The sequence below is a fragment of the Pseudophryne corroboree genome, chromosome 3 (assembly GCF_028390025.1).
Source record: "Pseudophryne corroboree isolate aPseCor3 chromosome 3, aPseCor3.hap2, whole genome shotgun sequence".
In the NCBI taxonomy this organism is placed as follows: Eukaryota; Metazoa; Chordata; class Amphibia; order Anura; family Myobatrachidae; genus Pseudophryne; species Pseudophryne corroboree.
In genome coordinates, this window is record NC_086446.1 from 597,608,169 (window position 1) to 597,630,878 (window position 22,710).

A 22,710-nucleotide genomic window follows, 5' to 3' on the forward strand; every position below is an offset into this window, starting at 1 on the left:
CAGTTACACAGTCTGTGCAAGTAGGATGTATACAGCAGAATAAACATGCTTTTCATTTTTGTAATACATTAGTGCAAATAAAAAGAGACCCACATGATTGTGTACACGTGGTTCACAGAGAAGACCGCAGCCATGGAGTTCTGCATTGATGATGATTGGGGGTCAAAAGCTTGGTGTTTAGTTGGTAATGGTTACAAATTACTTCTTACACTTTGTATCACATTATTAAGTAAGTACCTTTCTGGATAGAAATATTGGGCTCTATAGAGCTGCTGTGCCATACAGAGAAAGGTGCATTATATGTAATACAAAGTTACTCTGATTAATCTAAAATGCAAAGAGTAGAGAAACAGTTGCACCAGCGCATAGAAATGGAATGAATACTTATTCCAAATATTGGAATGGGATTCTTATCTTCTTTCCTCAATCAAATGACATGTAGATCGAAAGAAAGAAAAATATCATAGTATAATAATGTTTTTTTATGTTGTCGTTTTTTTAATCAGCAAGTATAAAATGATAAAATTGAAAACAACATGTGTAAATTGTACATATAAAAACATAAGATGATGAGTCCAAAAAGGGCTTCCATAAATACTGGTGAATTAATGCAATTACCAATGAAATATGAGAACAATTTCAAAAGTTCTCAAATACGCATATATAGGGAACGATCCTTAAATGGAAACAGTATACACGATAATACAATTCAAGGGGTGTCCTGGACCTACTGATGGGGTAAATAATTACCAGTTGGTAGAAAAGAAGTGACAACGGACAGTTCTTATAGGCATGAAAATGGAAAAAGTCCTGGGCTGCAGCTCCAAGTGTCCCGTATGCGTCCATATCCTCCTCAAGGTGTTTAAAAACCTCCCGCCGTACTCTGATTGATCCCAGCATGTTCGTCTCTATACACATAATGAAACTACAAGTTCAGTGAATCTTTGCGCGGGGACCGTCATTTCCGCTTCCTCTCTTGTTGAGCATCCTGTTGCCATAGTGACGTGTGTCTTGCGGTATAAACTGTCCGTCTTAATTAAAAAAAAAACATTACTAAAAATGTTTTCACATCTTAAAAAACAAAATAGAGTGTCTACCTATATTTAAAAAGATATCAGATATCTACATCCCATCACCACACCTTAGCAAATAAAAAGATCATTACAGAAAAGAGTAGAGATTGTTGCAGACAACTTGAGCTCATTATCACGCATGCGTGCTTTTGCTCTGTCTCAAATACTTCTCTGAGCACACTTCCCCCTTCAGTCGACAGTAGCACAATGCTACAGATTGGAGGCTGTTAATATGAAAGGAAGCATGGAAATATGCAAGTTTTCTCCACATTTGCTTTAGTACATAAGGGTTTACCAGCAACATTATGATTTTGTTTTCTTTTTCTCTGCAGTATTTCCCGCTATTCAGGAAGAAATTTCACAGGGACAGGCTGGGTATCCGATCACATGGTCGACCATGTTATGGTCGACAGTCATTAGGTCGACCACTATTGGTCGACATTGACAACACATGGTCGACACATGAAAATGGTCGACACATGAAAGGTCGACACATGAAAAGGTCGACATGAGTTTTTTAACTTTTTTCTTTTGGGGAACTTTTCCATACTTTACGATCCACATGGACTACGATTGGAACGGTAAAGTGTGCCGAGCGAAGCGGTAGCGGAGCGAAGGCACCATGCCCGAAGCATGGCGAGCGAAGCGAGCCATGCGAGGGGACGCGGTGCACTAATTGGGGTTCCCAGTCACTTTACGCAAAAAACGACACCAAAAAAAGTTAAAAACTCATGTCGACCTTTTCATATGTCGACCTTTCATGTGTCGACCATTTTCATGTGTCGACCATGTGTCCATGTTGACCATGTCAATGCCGACCAATTGTGGTCGACCTAATGACTGTCGACCATAACATGGTCGACCATTCATACCGGAACCGACAGGCTGTCCCTATGAAATCCTCTGCAGACAGACTTTTCTGTTGGTTGTCTGAAAACACTACCTGCACAGCATATGTATATATATAGTGTACTGTATATATTTATATTATGTATACTGTTGGGGGTGGGGATTCAATTAGCTGAGGTAATTTAGTCAATTGGATCTGAAGCCAGCCTGCAGGCTGCACTTAACTGGGATTTTTTGGCAGACCTGAAAAGAAATCCCTGATAAATTGCCTGTTTTTGGGTGCCATGAACCTAACACATAGGTCCAGGAGCTTATCATGAATTATGTATGTTAACGCCTGTAAACAGTTAATTTTCCAGGCAAGAAAAAGAGTCTCTTACTGAATAGCCCCGGGTGTTAAAACCCAAAGCTGCCACCCTTTTTCACACCTATTAACTTACCGGGTCTAATTGAATTCCCCCATTATACGTATAGTTCTTGCCAGCACTTGTCAGCCTTGAATGCATACTGCTCAGTCCCTCAATGAATGAGGAGTGGAGAGTGTGCAGAGAGTGGGCAGAGTTTCAACTGGCTACAGGGACTAATTGGATGAGATAATTATGTCATGGCAGTTTTCAGCTGAAAAAGGATTTTCCTCTTATAACATCATTCTCAAATAGCGTTGTAGAAGGTTTCTCTTTGAGAATTTTTATAACGATTTTCTGCTGCTTGAATAGCAGAAACCATTATACACTGTAGAGAGCAATTGCTTGCCCTATAAAATGTAAGGTTGTAGGCAGTGCCGTAACTAGGTGTGGGCGGATGGTGCGTTGCCCATAGTGCATTTGCGCTGTGGGCGCACCATCAACATCCACCCCATTTGGCCACCCCAAGCAGAACTACCTAATATCATAGCAGCGTTGTGCCCAGCTCCTTCTCTGCTGGACGCAGTGCTGCTGATATACTTACAGGCGGCAGCAGCAGCGCTCCCCCGCTTCCCCCCCTCCTTGACTCCAGCAACGCACTAAAATCAGAGCCAGGACGCGCCTCTGGGAGCCTACCGTTATGTGTAAAAAGCGGACGCTGTCTGCCGTTATGTCTAAAAAGGGGATGCTGTCTGCCGTTATGTGTAAAAAGGGGACGCTGTCTGCCGTAATGTGTAAAAAGGGGACGCTGTCTGCCGTAATGTATAAAAAGGGGGGCGCTGTCTGCCGTAATGTGTAAAAAGGGGACGCTGTCTACCGTAACGTGTAAAAAGGGGGCGCTGTCTGCCGTAATATGTAAAAAGGGGACGCTGTCTGCCGTAATGTGTAAAAAGGGGAGGCTGTCTGCCGTAACATGTAAAAAGGGGATGCTGTCTGCCGTAATGTGTAAAAAGGGGGCTCTGTCTGCCATAATGTGTAAAAAGGGGACGCTGTCTGCCGTAATGTGTAAAAAAGGGACGCTGTCTGCCGTAATGTGTAAAAAGCTGTCTGCCGTAATGTGTAAAAAAGGGGACGCTGTCTGCCATAATGTGTACAAAAAGGGGGCGCTGTCTGCCATAATGTGTAAGAAGGGGACGCTGTCTGCCATGATGTGTAAAAAGGGGACGCTGTCTGCCGTAATGTGTAGAAGGGGCTCTACCTGGTGTAGTGGTGCTACTGTGCAGCGTAATTTGAATAATGGAGACTACTGTGCACCGTTATATGAATTGGTATTATTTTGTGGCCACGCCCCTATATTTTTTGCGCACACCTATGGCATGCACTGCCCCTGTTTTACATAGAGGTAGGGGGCTCCGATGCCATTTCTTACACACAACGCTAAAATGTCTAGTTACGGCACTGGTTGTAGGAGTTGGGCATTAATGGGGGAAGATACAGTTATTGCTTAATCTACTCCATTAAGATTTTCCTGCATAGCTGGGATAATTAAATCAAGGGGGAAACATTAATTTCCACATGATTTAAGCAACATGTTGCCTGCTGACTACAGCCCATAGTCTTAAATTGTCATAAACTTTAAATTTTTGTGATTTTGTTTACAGCCTTTAAGTAGGATAAAGCACAAAGTAACAAAATAAGAGACAACCAAATTGTAGGAATGTAAGAATAGTGTTTTTTGGTTTAACAGAGAACATAAGTGTAAACAAAACAAGTGTGACCAGTTTATCAAAGAAGTACAGGTGATCTGGACAGATAACAAATTTGTTTATAGTGTCATAAATATCTATGTTTTCACCCTATGGGCAGTACATACATGAGTTGTATTTACCTGAAAGTTCAGTAATCTTTTATTGCATTACCAGGTGTTGGAAACTCGGGAAGATGTACATGTAGTCAGCACTTCTCAGGATTTCAGGCGCAGCATTTATACAAGCCTTGGTTAAACTGGCCGCACATCTAAAGATTATCATTCCAAACAGTCAACAAGTTGTCTAGTTACAATGAAAATCTGGTATTGTACAGTATAAGAACAAACGTCAATCGGCCTACAAGCTACATTAAAGTGCAAACAGCTGGGACTATTACTAAACAAAACGTACCACCAAAATACTTTGTTATTTTGGCTTCCCCATGCTTTATACAAGAAAGATTGTATCAGTGATAGCAATGCTATTGTCAAGAAAAGCCCCTATATGTACTGTATAGGGCAAAGTGTTATTGTCAGCAAAAATCAGATTATCGCCCTGTAAAAATGTGTCTATATGTCACTTACGGCCCATACACACTTGCCGAGAAAATGAGCGACGTCGCTTATTTTCCCCCTTCCTGAGCAACGTCTCTCATTTTCTTTGTATGCCGCCAGTGACGATCAATGCGTGGCGTGGCGGATTGGCAACGATCGTCGCTGTCGGCAGTGGATGTATGCTCTATCTGGACTGTTGTCCAGGAGATGCATGCATGGCCGGCGGCTGCATGACGTCACTGAGTGATATGAGCGGTCAAATCACTCAGTGTGTACAGGCGGCTGCCGACTGCCTGGCCCGGGAGGGGAAACACTAAACGATGTCGCTCATAGAGTGATGACATCTAGTGTGTATGGACCTTTAGACTTCTTTCCCATAGCACTTATCATTGCAACAGTGAATGACAAAATTATGAATTTTAATATGACAGTAATAAAAGATATTACAGTACTGAAATATGACTGTAAAATTGTGTCATTTATAATTAGGAGCTATCCATTTTCATTCATCATATTTATCTGCATACTGTATATGCCAGCCTCATTCCTTTCACTGTAAGAATGCTGGGTTTCAACTTTACCCACTTGGTATTTGCAGAGCAATATTCCAGACTGAATGAAGTGGTGTTAAAAACTACCTCCAAAGGGGATCATTCAGATGACCAGTTTCATATGCTATACATGTTATTACAAGCCTTCAGACACTATGTAGATTATCTAGAAGTGAAGCTCTGTCATAGTAGTCAGTTTAGGGATCATTGATATGTATACATGGCCGGTTCTAGACCTTGTGGCACTCAGGGCAAAAGTTTCCTTTGGCGCGGCACCCCTACCTCCCCATTCAAAACAGGGTTAGTGCGCGCGGAAGGTGCACAGCAAAAAACAGGGCGTGGCTTCATGGGAGAGGGGCGTAGTGACAGAATAGTACCAATTCCCATAACACCGCATATTAGTGTCTGTCAGTCACATTACACCACACAGCAGTGGCCCTTACACACATTACACCAGGTAGAGACCCTTATACCCCACAGGAAAACAAAAACACAGGAAAAAACCCTGATTCATGCCCTTTACATTATTTCCCATTTTTCCTCCTTCAAGTAATGCCCCTTACACAATATGCCACACACTGTAATGCCCATTGCACATTATGCCACACACTATAATGACCATTACACATTATGTCCCACACCATATTGCCCATTCCGCAGTATGCCTCACTGTAATACCCATTACACATTATGCCACACACCGTAATGCCCATTATGCATTATGCCATACTCCGTAATGCCCATTACGCATTATGGCACACACCATAATGCCCATTTTGCATTATGCAACACACCATAATGCCCATTATGCGTTATGCCACACACCATAATGCCCATTTTGCATTATGCCACACACCATAATGCCTTTCACATCTTATGCCACACACCATAATGCCAATTACAAATTATGTCACACACCATAACGTGTATTACAACTTATGCCAAACACCATAATGCCTATTATATATTATGCCACACACCATAATGCCCATGATACATTATTACACACACCGTAATGCCCATTCCACATTATGCCACACACCGTAACATCCATTACATGTTATGCCACACACCATAATGACTATTACAACTTATGCCACACAGCGTAATGCACATTACACGCTATGCCCCACACCATAATGCCTATTACAATTTATGTACAATTACAGTAAGGCTTCTAATTATTTTAAAATTACCTGCTCTCTGCCAGGGGTCTCATGCTCTTTCCCAGGGGTCTCCTGAATGTTGCCACGGGTCTCATGGTCACTGCCATGGGTCTCATGCTTGTTGCCAGGGGGTCTCATGCTCATTGCCAGGTGGTCTTATGCTCATTCCCAGGGGGTCTCATACCCATTGCCATGGGTTTTATGGTCATTGCCAGGGGTCTAATGCTCACTGCCAGGGGTCTCATGCTTGTTACCACAGGGTTCATGCTCACTGCCAAGGAGTTTATATGCTAAGTCCGCATATAAACTCCTTGGCACACCCTTGGTACCCCGGTGTACATTATCCTTTAATCCTTCCACTGTCTCTGTACCCTGGTGTACAACAAACTTGCATTGTCTCTGTACCCTGTTGTATGTTATCCTTGCACTGTCTGCAGCAGCTGTGCAAAAATATGCAAATGTCGCAGCCGTCAGGATTTGTATTGAACACCCACTGGAGGCGTTTGAGATCCGCCGCTTGTGTATGAAGTCACAGACATCAGATGCACATTGGTAAATAATAAACTTCTGGAGTAACCATATGATCATGCAGCATGGTTGCAGGAAGTAAGACGCTGCAGCCATTGTAACTGCATACAGGGTCACAGTTCAAATCTGTGACACGCCTCCAAAACAACTGCAACATGCCTGCGTTTGAGTTACCCCTCCCCCGTTACCTCGTACAAATTTCCTCTGCAAATACTGTTGTAAGACAATCATGGCAAATGCGCAGTGCAGCTTAGAACCATGAGGTTATCTGGCAATATTAGGAATAAGAAACCTTTATTATTTATTTATTTATTTGTATAACTTTTTTAGCAATGCAACAGTAAAGGCCCATACACACTTGACGAAGCACATGTCGTTAACGACCGTCGTTAATGACTTGAAAAGAATATACCTGATGGCGCAATCAATATAAATGATTAATATTATATAAAATCAGTCACCTTGTGATCATAAAATAAATGGTTCTATTTCGTCAGACCTCAGAAGCCTGTCTCTAATGGCTTCAATATAGCAAATACAATTTATATAGAAAAGAGGTCGCGCTATAGAGCCAATTAATTGTTCCACACCATTCTCAATTGTAAATATTTATTTAAAACATATAACCATGTAAAAACATAAATGTATATTTTGTTTCTAGAGTATTAAGATCTGGTGTGGTCACAACACCCTCAACTGCATACCAATTATAAATTAATGATTCTCATTCATAAAATTAAGTGAGCTGAACAGTAAAATGTCCAGACCGGCAATATATTATGCCACAAATTCAGTCCGTAATAGGATCCTTTGTATTGATTTGCACCCAATGATAAAAGGACACTGATGTTTTCGTTCAGAAACTGTGCACCACAGATATAAAAAGTCACAGGTACCTTTGCTCACTCTGTCCCTTGTGCTTGTAATACGGGACCTGTTTGCAAGTTTGAGGAGCTTTAAGTGTGACCCGAGCGTCCCCGGGATTACACGGTGTAATGAACAACTATTACCTGTGAGTTGTAGCAGTGTGGTGCATATAAGTGGCAGCTTCTGTGTCCGTATAGCAGGATGAGGAAAGGTTTCCGTACGGGCAGCCCGACAGTTCTCACGAGGGGGCTAATGCTGTTGCTCAGCCCGCTCCAGCGGTCAGCCGCCTCGCTGCTCCGGCTTCCAAAGAACACTGTTCTCTCCGGCACTGTGTGAAGGTAACTTCCACGGTTTGCTAGTAGCAGGTGCCGGGTGCTCTGGAAATGCCGGGGGAAGGTCTGAACCATTCAGCAGTCAGCGATCACTTAAACAGGGAGTCCCTGTATAAGTGATCGCTGACTGCTGAATGGTTCAGACCTTCCCCCGGCATTTCCAGAGCACCCGGCACCTGCTACTAGCAAACCGTGGAAGTTACCTTCACACAGTGCCGGAGAGAACAGTGTTCTTTGGAAGCCGGAGCAGCGAGGCGGCTGACCGCTGGAGCGGGCTGAGCAACAGCATTAGCCCCCTCGTGAGAACTGTCGGGCTGCCCGTACGGAAACCTTTCCTCATCCTGCTATACGGACACAGAAGCTGCCACTTATATGCACCACACTGCTACAACTCACAGGTAATAGTTGTTCATTACACCGTGTAATCCCGGGGACGCTCGGGTCACACTTAAAGCTCCTCAAACTTGCAAACAGGTCCCGTATTACAAGCACAAGGGACAGAGTGAGCAAAGGTACCTGTGACTTTTTATATCTGTGGTGCACAGTTTCTGAACGAAAACATCAGTGTCCTTTTATCATTGGGTGCAAATCAATACAAAGGATCCTATTACGGACTGAATTTGTCGTTAATGACTTCCCTTGAACTCCCCTTGAACAACTGAGCAAACGACATGAGCATACACACTACCAACGACCAAAGACCAAAGACCATTCATCGTTGAAGCATCCAAGCTGAACAGTTTATTAAAATAATGAGCTGGAAACAGGGCTGGTGAACAGTGGCTTGGTTGTTGGTCGTTGGTCGTTCACACCATACACATTCAACGACGTCTCTGGTCGGTAACGACCATAGTGGAAATTGAGCATACATGCTCCACAGATAAGCGAGGTTCGTTAACGTCCTGCGGGGCCGCGCATCGGTGGTCGTCGGATGCATACACACTTGACGATATAATGAGCGACGTCGTTAATGAGGGCTGAAATGAACGACGTCGCTCATTTTATCGTCAAGTGTGTATGGGCCTTTAAGTGTCTGTTTATTGGTTTATAATCAGAGCAATCTCTATGCATTTGGTTTAAAGGAATATAATATTAAACAGGTACCTGATCAGCATACATCTCCTAACTGATACCAAACCAAGAATCTATCCCATACATAAAAGCTAATGCAATATCAAGACAGCCTTCATTGCCTTATTGCATATTTTAGCAGGATGAGTAAGCAAAGAATGAGGAAGATACAAAGGCAAATGATGTTTAAAGTATACTGCACTGTTAAAGAGACTGCTGATGAGATAATGGATGAAATAATTCTAAATGTAACTATTCAGTATAAAGCAGATTGCTTCTACCATTAGGACATTGCTGCCATCCCAGAGCATAATGATAGGGTTAAACAGGCACTTTGTAGGTAATATATGACCACATTGTCCTCCTCAGAAATACATACAGGACTGGGGGGCAGATGTATTAAGCGTGATAAAACAGTGATAAGTGTAAGGTGATAATGCACCAGCCAATCAGTTCCTAACTGTAATTTTTCAAACCTGTAATGATTGGCTGGTGGGTTATAAACTTCCACTTATCACTCACTGCTTTATCACTTCTCCAGGCTTAATACATCTGCCCCTGGGTTTCCTAGATAGGAATGTGCTTGTCCCCCAACGCAAAGCAGGAACCAGGCAGTTCCACGCAGGGCATTTTTGTCAAGGCAGACTTTGAATACACCTGTTCATTTGGGAAAATCCGCAGAGTGCCGCCTGGTTCGTGCTCTGCATTGGGGGATAAGCACATTCCCACCTAGGGAAAATGTATGTCTGTATATACAGTATATATATATATATATATATATACCAGCAAATAGAAAACCACAGCACTCGCGACCCCAGAAGCGGGGTGCAGTATCCGCACTCGCCACTAATAGGGTGGGGTGCATGTAGCCCATGGCCACCTACTCAAAAATATAGAAACAAAAAGTTCAGCACTCAAAGTGAGCTCACTTATCCTCACAACATCAATGAATAAATTAATAAATGATGGGGGTTTAGTTAGTGAATTGGCCAATGCACGGAAGCCTGCATACCGCTCGCCAAGGTACCCCACCTTCATGCAGGTCCTACACTATCACAAAATCATAAAAATTAAAACCTGGCAACTGTATCACATAATATAACTGCAAATATGCCCACTTGGTGTAAGGTGTACCTGCCATGAACTGCATGGCTTTTAAAAGGTACACTAGTCACCTGACACTGGCTGATAAATTACTAAAGGGCAGCTGACACAGGTTTAAGATAATTGGGGTGCATGAACAAAGTTTGTGGCCACAGTTAATGAGTTAACCAAGGATTAACCCTGAAATATACCAGCAAATAGAAAACCACAGCACTCGCCACCCCAGAAGCGGGGTGCAGTATCCGCACTCGCCACTAATAGGGTGGGGTGCATGTAGCCCATGGCCACCTACTCAAAAATATAGAAACAAAAAGTTCAGCACCCCACCCTATTAGTGGCGAGTGCGGATACTGCACCCCGCTTCTGGGGTGGCGAGTGCTGTGGTTTTCTATCAAAGTATACAGAACGTTAGAAATGTGTTTGTTGCAAAGAGGCAACAAAGAGAATGGATTGCTTTTTGGAGCACTCTTTTTTAACACACAGGTTGAGTATCCCTTTCCAAAATTCAAAATCCCACATTTTTTGGTCCCCTACTGAGATAATAGCATATATATTATATATTATGTGTATATACAGATATATTATATAGATATATAATATAATATATACATATATGTGTCATTATCTCAGTAGGGGAACCAAAAATGTGTGATTTTGAATTTTGGATAAGGGATACTCAACCTGTATACACACACACACACACACACACACACACATACACACACACACACACACACACACACACACACACACGGAAACCCCCCATAGTAAATCCTGCATTTGCCACTGCTACTATTTTTATTGTACACCTTATCTCTTAGTGAAATAAATTTCATTTGGCTTGAAACCTCTACACTGATGGTACACAAATCTATCTTTCCTCCTCCGACAAGTACCCTTCTGTACTGTCTTGTGTAAATGTGTCTCTGCTATCTCAACATAGATGTCCAAAACAAAGTTTATAGTTTTTACTCCTGTTATAATTACCACCTCCCCTCAGATATTCCTCACAATCAATAGTACCACACTTTTCTAAAGGCCCTCATACATTACTGTGATTTCTCCTACGGGAGAGATCGCAGCGGATGCCCCTTGAGCTGCCCAGGACCTTCCTGGGCGGCAGGATCACATGCAATATATCACATGCAGTCCTTTCGCATGCAATCCCATTCCCTGTGCAGCACGTCAAATCTCTGACTCCGATCCGCAAACGCGCATCGGATCGGATGTCAAACACATCCAATTTTGCCACTTTTCACCTGATTTCTCGGGCCAATCCTTCGGAATCGGGTGAAAAGTGGCCATATCGGACAAGTGTATGGCCAGCCTAAGTCGCCCCAGTCTGCTATCTTGGTGTCACACTCAAATCCACTATCTGCTTTTATATTAAATCCAGTCTCTTTTCTTTTTGGTCCTGCCACCTCCATCTCAAAAATGACGGAATAATAAACACTTTTATTACCCAAGATGCTTTTAAACCTCTTATCCACACTCTCTCCTCATCTCCTAATGTGACTAATATAGCCCCCTGGCCATCAACTCACCTATATATTCTTCTTCATTCATTTTTAAACAAAACAGCAAAACTGGCCTTTCCCTCTTGCCACTAGACAAGCTGCACCACTTTGAAAATCCCTACACTGCCTTTTCCAGAATCCAATTCAAATTACTCAAAGTCCTCCGGTACACCGCTTCATACATCTCAATTCACATATAAAAATAATCTCCCTCTGACATACACCTCACCTTATGTTTGGTAACCAGGGCAATAACTAGGGGTGTGTGAGTGGTGCAGGCACAGAAAGTGCAGGGACCAGATGGTGGCACCATTGCTGCCCAACAGCATCTGAATGTGGCTTGCAGGGTGCCAGGAACCCTGCAGCAATGGTGGCATAGGGGTTGGTGACACCTGGTCTGGCTAATAACTCCCGCTGCATGTACTGGAGGTGTGGCCTCACAGGGAGAAGACGTGGCCTTGCAGGAAGCCCTCGTTTACTCTGGGGGCATGCCCAGCATTCCCGGAGATGCTAGGCTACCAGCGGAGACTCTGCCTATGATAAAGTCACAGTGCAGCATCCAGCCACCGCAGAGGAGCCGGCATTTTGGTGTCACCCCTGCAAGGTGGACACCTGGGTGTTGTCCGCACCCCACAAGTGATGCTTCAGCCCTGCAGCCACTAGGATGCTGAGAACAGTGCTCTACTGACAGAAACTAATGTTGGTGTCAGCGGCACCACACCCCTAGGCATGACGTAAGGATATCGCAGGGGTAGGCGTCGGTACAAGGCATACAGCAGCCTTGTTAAAGCAACACAACCATTACCCTCTTGTGGGGTTCCTTACAGCATCCAATCAGACTCTCCTGGCAGACTTCTAATCTTTAGATGCATCCTGAAAAGGAATCTCTTTATTAGAGGTTAACCTACTCCCAGCTATTTTGCCTGCATGTGTAGGCACCATTGGTGTACACACATAGACAGGGCCGCCATCAGGTGGGTACTGGGGGGACACCTGTCCCAGGCTCTGCCTTTCTGACAGAGAGGGGAGGGCCCAGGCAGCTCATGCGCTGTCCAACCGCCTCCTCACCCCAGCTGCCATTCGTCCCTGACGGTGTCCGTCATCCAGCTGCAATCTATTGAAAACGTCCCTCCCAAAATAGATGCCGCCTCAGATGAGACAGTTATTAAAGATACCAGAGGAAGCTTTCTCTAGTATCTTTAACAACTTTCTAGTCTGATGGGGCGGCCATTTTGGGAGGGATGTTTTCAATGATAATGAGCAGAACCCCTGACAATGAGCAGGTACTGGGCATAATATGGTGACAAAGCCATTACTGTGTGTGGCATAATATGGTGAAAGGGGCATAACTGTGGGGGCATAATATGGTTTTAGGGGCATTGCTGTGGGGACTTAAATGGTGCAAGGGGCATAGTTTGGTGTTGCTCCCTATATGCAAAAGAATTTTTATATATATTGTAACAAGCGACCTTCCACCAGACAAGATGCTGACACAGTTGTAGGGAAATGCAGTCTGTTTACTTCCACAGCACAGTAAACAGGTCTTTATCACATTACCTTTGTTAAGTTTGTTTAAATTACAAGAAAAAGCAATGCATATGCACACTGTCGTTTGAGCTGCTGCGGCGCTAATCATACACATATAACAGCTAAATTGTGTATATACGTTGCGTATACACGCCAACACGTTATGCGCACGATATAGCGACACGTGTGTGGAATGGAATACGACACCAGTAGTTAAATGTAATGTTGTAGTCCAACGCATCAACAGTATTTACTTGAGAATATACAGATAAAAGGTACAACAATATACAGAGAAGAGCTGCAACCAATAATACATACGTTTAAATGCGAGCGCTCCTGGAGCCAGGCCTCAGTCAGTCATGGCAAGATGACCTCAGAGAATAGGGACTGAGCCTGGTCAGGAGGCCTCTCTTTTATACAGTTTGTCCAAATACAGTACAAAGGGGAATGTAAGATCTTCTTTCATAGGTCAGGGGGAAAGTCATTTACAGTACATGAGGGGTCAGAGGTTAGTTTGAATAGATGGGTGATGCTTGGTCCAGGGTGCACTTGCAGATGTTAGCCTCTAGTTTCCCGACGAATATCATAAGTACAGTACAATAGCAGTTTGCAAATATTACATTTCTGAGTATATCTATACGCATAAACATGCGATAAACTGTAAATAGCAACCGGAATGTAGATCTTAAAATATTGCTCATCTGGATACCAAACACTAAGTCCTAACACTGCTCAATCCCCTCACACCATGTACAGATGAATTACTCAGTTGTTTTACCTTTAAAGTGTATTATATGGAGACTAGGGCCCTCATTCCGAGTCGTTCGCTCGGTATTTTTCATCGCATCGCAGTGAAATTCCGCTTAGTACGCATGCGCAATATTCGCACTGCGACTGCGCCAAGTAATTTTACAATGGAGATAGTATTTTTACTCACGGCTTTTTCATCGCTCCGGCGATCGTAGTGTGATTGACAGGAAATGGGTGTTACTGGGCGGAAACAGGCCGTTTTATGGGCGTGCGGGAAAAAACGCTACCGTTTCCGGAAAAAACGCAGGAGTGGCCGGGGAAACGGGGGAGTGTCTGGGCGAACGCTGGGTGTGTTTGTGACGTCAAACCAGGAACGACAAGCACTGAACTGATCGCAGATGCCGAGTAAGTGTGGAGCTACTCTGAAACTGCTAAGTAGTTTGTAATCGCAATATTGCGAATACATCGTTCGCAATTTTAAGATGCTAAGATACACTCCCAGTAGGCGGCGGCTTAGAGTGAGCAATGTGTAAATTATGCACTATATGAATAAGATTTTATATATGTCTTTGTGGCTTTTCTGTGTGAATGCATATGCTACCGTATATACTCTTGCCATGCGTTAGTACGCAATGCTCGTGAACCTGTGTATGTAACGTGCGTGTACGCGTACGCATGGCAGTAACGCGCCCGAACAGAGGCCACTCTGTTTGGAGTTTGCATGTTGTGTGTAAGTATTATTTTTGACTTTGACAGTCCACCCTTTGATAGTCAACTAAAACTATCACTAACAATTATTCATATTTCATTTTCCGTATGCACAACATTTGAGTATCTACCTTAGAAGAGGAGAAAGAGTTGTAGGTGAGAATATATCTAATTTTGTACGACCTAGTGGGATAGGTAAAGCGTGTATGTATGGGTGTGTGTTTGAGGGGAATGTATCTTCATGCCGTATAAGTCTTGGTTCTACAAAAGCTTCAAGGTCATGCGAAGTATTCATTTAATCCTTCTCATCCCGTATTAAGGGTCTGTAAATGGTCCAACAAACATTTACTGAGCTCTTTCTTGACAAGGGCTTTTTCTAGCTGCCTTCATCTTGTTTGGCTTATTAATAAATGGTGAGCACATTTACCTGAAGATACATTTGGGGAGATGTATGTGTATGCCATTATGTGTGGATAATGTTCCTGCATCGGCTATGTGTATTATTGACTGGGGATTACAGAAATGAGGGTAAGACAACATTTATAAAGACATATACATACACCTATACACTGATGTCATATCCGGTTAAAGATATCTGGGTTGAGGGGAAAACACAAACAAATGGTGAAATAAAAGGACCATGAAATTCATTTACATTCTTATCACAATACTGTCTCTATCGTTGGATCGTATACCAGATCTGCCGCATTTACAACGCACCCGCTCCTTAGACTCATCACATTTGTATTGTGATTTGTCCTTTTTCGCCGCATCAAAATCTGAACACATTTGTATATCAGACCAATAATTATGACAACACCCAGGATACAGAGAAGAAGCTGCCCCACATTTGCGATCATTCCTTGTGCCCACTCTCCTAACCCAGAGAACCACTTGAGTGGGTTCAACCATGAGGCCCATCCGGTCAATTCATTACCCACAGCCGCTAAAGTGAGATTGTGTTTCTTTCTAAACTCCCATTTTAACTGCAATATCTCATCCATCTTTTGATCAATGATCTCCTTTGGATCCTCAGTACTGTTTGTGATATACGTACAGCACTTCACACCATACTGAGTTGCTTAAGTAACACAATACCCACCCGTCACGGCTGTGACGTAATTCAAGACCATTCTGTGTTGTACCAGTTCCTTTTTGTAGGCCTGTAGGCCCCTACCCGTATACCTGAAGGTGTCGTCATACATCTCAGTGATATTGTACATCAAGTTCGCTAGCGCATGGATATACCTATAATTTATGATTCCTCTGGCAGTAAGGGTGATGTCTAATGCGAGAAGAATCTGAATCCCGGTGGATTCATGAATCAAATTAGAGGCTTCTGGCTTTCCCCTGTCTATGAGGTGTCTCTTAAAAACGTGTTCGGAGTGGGTGTGAGTATGAGGATGCGGAGCGTTACAGTGAATGTCCTTCATTTGGTCATGTGCAATGGTCATGATTTCTGGTAGTACTCTGCTTATGTAACATAACCCTTCAGAGCTCAGAGTAAGCCACTTGTAGGCATTTCTTCCACATATGAAATAAGCGTCATCTGGGAGAACATAGGGGACAAAATGCATTAATATCATGTAACAGATAATTCTCACAAAGAAACCTGTCTCCAGTTTTTCCATCTGCTTGACACAAGTATCTGGCTGGATGATGTGCGCACAATATCCCTGCAACACTTTTCCAGCCCACATGGTTTTGGTCCCACGTGTATACTTGTATCGGAAGTGCCTCCTACTTGTGGCTATCCCATGTACATGTTCAGAGTTAATGGGTTCTTTGTCAGCTCTGTGTGAGAAGGTCATTGTCTGATTGTTCCAAGTTACTTCCCAATTTCCTGGTTTCCAGAAATTGGTTATGTTGAAACACAGAAGGGATCTATCTACGTGGTACTGGTGGAGCTTTAGGCTAGGAGGTCTAGATATATTGTATTTTCTGTCCACCGGTCTCCCCCCATGCAATTCGAGTACCTCATTTACTGTTAATGGGTATGGCACTAACCCCGATTTACTCTGTCCTTGAGGTACTTGTGAGCACACCCAGCATTCTGTTTGGTTTAAGACCGTACCCACTAGTGAGTGATAGTCACTCAAAGGATGTCCGTCAGTATCGATATTATTGTTTGACTGACATCTCTGGATGCACTAATCTTCAACTATGGGGTTGCAGTACTTACATATGCAGTATTCATCAGACAACAACCCCTCACATTGTCTGAGCTCCATGACTACCAGATCTCTTACTTATACCAGCTTTGACCAAAGTGATGGACTGATCCTGGGATGCTACGAATTTGTCCTCTTCATCAGAACCCGTTCCAGATCCTTGCTCAACTTCTTGCGGGCCCTTGCAAAAACAAATTGTCCTGATCAAAAATAGAATCACAATCAAAATCCGGAATAAGGATAACACGGTCTCTCGATGCAAATCCATTTTGAAAAAGGGGCGGTGTTGGAGAGGAGAGAGAAAAAATATGATAAGACAACAGTAATTGATCTTGTTTTTCACCATGCTCAGGTACAGTTAAACGGTTCTGCCTTTCAGCTTTCCCAGAACAGATTCTCCAGTGATATCAGGTTTTCTTCACCTTTCTCTTTCTCATGAGCTTTCTCCGGGTTAATGACCTTCTTGCAACGGGATGAGTGGACCCAAGTCTCTCTTTCGGCAACCTTAAGTGATGTCGTGCTGGTCAACAAAACTTGATACGGTCCTTCCCACCTGTCTATTAGGTAACCTGAGCGTATAAAATTTTGAATCATCCCATAGTCCCCAGGTTCAATTTCATGACAGTTACTGTTTGGTAGGTCAGGAATCGCCAGTTTCAAATTCCTTTGTTGATTTCTAAATTGCTGGCTCATCCTAACCAAGTATTGCACAGTCATCTCGTTATTGCATTTCAAATCATCCTGGGGATCTATCATTACATGGGGTTGTCATCCAAAAAGAAATAGGGTAAGCGGTGACCTGGGAGTGGTTCTGATGCTGTACAAACATTAGTGGCAGTGCCTCCGCCCACAACAGTCCAGTTTCAGCCATCATTTTGCTCAGCTTGTTTTTAATAGTGCTGTTAATTCTCTCCACCTTCGCACTGGCCTGTGGTCAGTAGGGAGTATGAAGTTTGCTATTAACACCCATAAGTTTGCACATAACCTGAAAGACTTCACCTGTAAAATGGGTACCCCTATCACTCTCACTGATTTTAGGAATACCATAGCTACACACAAATTCCTGCACAACACAGCAGTATTTGTAGCGGCAGGAAATGCTTCTACCCAGTTTGAGAAATCATCAGTGCATACCAGTACATACTTCAAATTCCTACACGGTGGTAGCTGTATAAAATCGATTTGTATTACCTGGAAAGGTTCGTCTGTAGGAGGGATATGGGATGGCTCCATCTGTACTGTCTTACCAATGTTCTTCCGCAAGCAAGTAAGACATGTCATTGCTTTCTTGCCTGCCTGACAAGAGAACCTTGGTGCACTCCATTAAGCTCTTACCAATTTGCACATACCTTCCTTGCCCAGATGAGTCAGACCATGTGCCACTTCAGCTAGGCTTTGAGAGATATGCCCTGGGGGCTACTGGCTTACCTTGTCCATCTCTCCAGAGTCCTGAGGACTCCTGACCATACCCCTTCGCCTTCCAGACCACCTTTTCCTGTAGGGAACACAAATCTTGCATTTCAATTAACTGTTGTGTATTTACTGTATTGAATGTCATCAGTTGTGTGGTGGTACTTTGTGTAGTGGTGCTTGCTGCTGATTTAGCAGCTTCATCCTCCTGGCTGTTACCAAGTGAAATTGGGTCTTGGTTGTAAGTGTGTGCTTTACACTTGATAACAGCCTCTCTGTCAGGTTCCTGTATGGCTGTCAGCAGTCTTTTGATGTATGACGCATGCGCCACAGGTGTGCCAGCTGCCATCATGAAATTTCTGAGGCGCCACAGGGCCCCGAAATCATGCACTACTCTGAAAGCATATCTAGAGTCTGTGTATATATTAGCTGACTTACCCTTTCCCAACTCGCATGCTCTGGTCAATGCCACGAGCTCAGCGACTTGTGCTGAGTGAGGTGGAACAAGGGGTTCAGCTTCTATATGTTAGGTTCCTGGTGCTCAGAACAAGGGAGATGTTATGAAGCGAGTCCAGAGCACCAGGACGTAATGCTGGGAAAGGGGAATGGAAAGGGAATAGCCCCTGGCGCCCTATCTCCGTTGTCTCGCCCGTGCTGTCAGTACACTCTTGCGAGACTATGGTTGCTTGAGCCCATGGCAGCCGCGTTTGAAGGGCGGATTACGTCTGCCCAACTTCGATGCCCCCTCAGGTCTTAATGAGAGACAAAGAGTGAACCGAGACAGGGTGATAACAAGGGGCCCTCTGACTATACAACAAGGCCAGGGGCTACTAACAAACCTAAAACCAAAGTATGTGCGGCTTGCCGCCAAAGGAAAAGAACAACAAAGGAAATGCTGACCACACGCCGACACAATACTTTTGTGTACCGGCGGTGACAGCATAAGCAGAACATAAGCAGAATAAAAAATGAGAACTACCTCAACCGCGCTCAGCTTAGTAAAGTCCACTTAGATGTCTTTAAGTTTTCGAAAATATGTCAGTCCGTAAAAAGAAAGGAGATCGCCTTCCAATCTTTTTCCTTTAATTCATTGGGTGGAGGAATTCCCTCTGGGTTGGTCCGAAGTCCCTCAAAAGATAGAAGCACAATATCGTGTAGTACATCCTGAATTTGGAGTGATTGGTGGTTCTAGATTTTGTGATTAATCACGGTAGTTCGTACCGTACTCACGTCTAAAAGGAAAAAGTTTCCACTCATAAAGGTTTCTTTATGGGTCAAAACTTCTCTCAACCCGATGGGAGCCGGCTCCTTCTCTTTCAACTCCTCCCAAGGTGGTACCCCAATGTATGAGAAAATAGGGAGAAGAACGGCCCAATTAATAAATCACAGTGGAGTCGATTTTAACAACCCCACTGGTAGCCGGAAGAATAAATCAGCATACCGTACTCACACTCAAAGTGTATTCAATAAACTCATAAAGGTATCTTTAACCATACATCCTGGCCAAATAGATAAATAATGGAACAAATGGGCAAGCGTACCCCACTTACAGTCTTCAAAGATGATGCCAAGCCCGTAGCAGTTTCTTTCTCCACTCCCTTCCTAGGAAGTGGAACTTCACTGTCGAGGACTTCCAATCTCGGTATAATGAAACATATATCACGGGTGGAAGTGAGTTAAAAAAAAAATTTATTACAATAAATAGCAATAGGGCACAATCCTATTGGACAATCCAGAAGATGTTTACACAATCACAAAGATGGGATAGATCCGGATTATCTCACCTCATTAGATGGTAGTCTGGAAGGTCCGTAGGTAGTATATAGCCCTCACACCAACGCGTTTCGACCAGAGGTCTTTGTCAAGGTCCTCTGGTCGAAACGCGTTGGTGTGAGGGCTATATACTACCTACGGACCTTCCAGACTACCATCTAATGAGGTGAGATAATCCGGATCTATCCCATCTTTGTGATTGTGTAAACATCTTCTGGATTGTCCAATAGGATTGTGCCCTATTGCTATTTATTGTAATAAAAAAATGTTTTAACTCACTTCCACCCGTGATATATGTTTCATTATACCGAGATTGGAAGTGCTCGACAGTGAAGTTCCACTTCCTAGGAAGGGAGTGGAGCAAGAAACTGCTACGGGCTTGGCATCATCTTTGAAGACTGTAAGTGGGGTACGCTTGCCCATTTGTTCCATTATTTATCTATTTGGCCAGGATGTATGGTTAAAGATACCTTTATGGGTTTATTGAATACACTTTGAGTGTGAGTATGGTATGCTGATTTATTCTTCCGGCTACCAGTGGGGTTGTTAAAATCGACTCCACTGTGATTTATTAATTGGGCCGTTCTTCTCCCTATTTTCTCTCACATTGGGGTACCACCTTGGGAGGAGTTGAAAGAGAAGGAGCCGGCTCCCATCGGGTTGAGAGAAGTTTGGACCCATAAAGAAACCTTTATGAGTGGAAACTTTTTCCTTTTAGACGTGAGTACGGTACGAACTACCGTGATTAATCACAAAATCTAGAACCACCAATCACTCCAAATTCAGGATGTACTACACGATATTGTGCTTCTATCTTTTGAGGGACTTCGGACCAACCCAGAGGGAATTCCTCCACCCAATGAATTAAAGGAAAAAGATTGGAAGGCGATCTCCTTTCTTTTTACCGACTGACATATTTTCGAAAACTTAAAGACATCTAAGTGGACTTTACTAAGCTGAGCGCGGTTGAGGTAGTTCTCATTTTTTATTCTGCTTATGTCCATGTTGTATGGTGTTGGGTGACACCAGGGTTCTACGCAACTGCAGCCGCAGAGAGCGCAGTGGTTGATTATTTCTGTATTTCTAGCATAAGCAGAACCCTCTGCAAAACACCAGTGACAGAAATAATAAGGGAATACAGCGGCCTAGGCCGACGGACGCGGCAGTGCCGCTACTCACGGAACCGGTACGAATACTGGCAAACGGACAGGAACTCCCAATGCTGCTGACACAGACTCTCAGAACTGGAGGACAGGCAGAATCCCAAACGACAGACCGGTGGACACCAAGAAGCCAGAAACTTGACCAGGCACAGGCAAAGGCACTGGACCTCAGGACAGGAACGCCTCATGGCAGGACACGGGATCAGACATAGGAATCGACACAGGGACTGACACAGGAATCGACACAGGAAGCTCAGGAATTAGCAGGAACCAAGCTCAGAACTCAAGCAGACTGGAAACCCAGAAATATCACCAGCGTCTGTGAATTGCACTGAGCCAGCATATAACAGAGAGGCCTAATTAATAATATAATGCAGCTGCCCTGTTGCATGACTCCAAACTGACAAGATGCAATTAGCAGCCAGGTGAGGCTGAACACATGGGAACAAGCTGCAATTACACAGACTCACCAGCGGCAGCAACCAAGAGTATTCTTAAACAGAGCAACGGGAAATCCGGGCCTGCAAGACAACTTATAAACATAAAATAGGAATGAACCACTACCTGTGATTCATAACACTATAATACCTTCATCATCTACCACTGCATATCCGGTGCACAGGTCTCCTGAATCCGTCTGTCAGTGACAACTACCGTCCATGTAAAAGGCAAGGTCTATGTCTTCTAGTGGTTTGTCACTGATTTCAGGTCTCACAGTGAAGGTCTGGTTCAAGTATTCCATACAGTCATGCGTATCAGTGTACTAAATCCTCCTTCATCATCATTCTCATCCTCCACCCTTTGTGCAAGGCAAGGCACATTTGGCAAATATGTTGCAAGATTTAGGGTGTTACACCTTTGTATGGTGATGTTCACAGGGGCCATCAGTGACAGTTCACATTTTGTAATTCGAGCGGATGAGACATGTCTGGTTTGGGTGGAGTTTAGCTAGGCTTGAGGTGTATGGCTTGTCAGGTCATGACCTAGCACTACGTCTTCACTCTTACTAACAAAGCTATTGCTGCAACACTTCGTAGCACTGTGCTACAGTGTCCAATTGTGCACTGTAGTAGGCTACCGGTCTGCTGGCATCACCATGTTTTTGTGTTAGGACCCCTGCTGCGCACCCAGCATTTTCGGTACCATATAATTCAAAAGAATTCTCATAATCTGGCATCCCCAATGTTGGTGCTTTTGTCAAGCACTCTTTCAGTCTCTCAAACCCCAGTTCGAACTCCTCAGTATGAGAAACTAGTTCTGGTTTATTTGAAGAGACCATTTCTTGCAGTGGTAGTGCCAAAATAGAGAACCAATCCCAACAATATCCATACATTCCTAGTAATGTGCAAATTTGTTGCTAGGTCTGCGACAGAGTAATGTCACAGATGGCCTGTATCCTGTCTGTGGTCAGGTGTCTTAGTCCTTGCATCAAGCAGTGTCCTAAGTATTTAACCCTTGTCCAGCACAACTGTAATTTATCCTAAGAAACCTTGTGTCTTGTCTG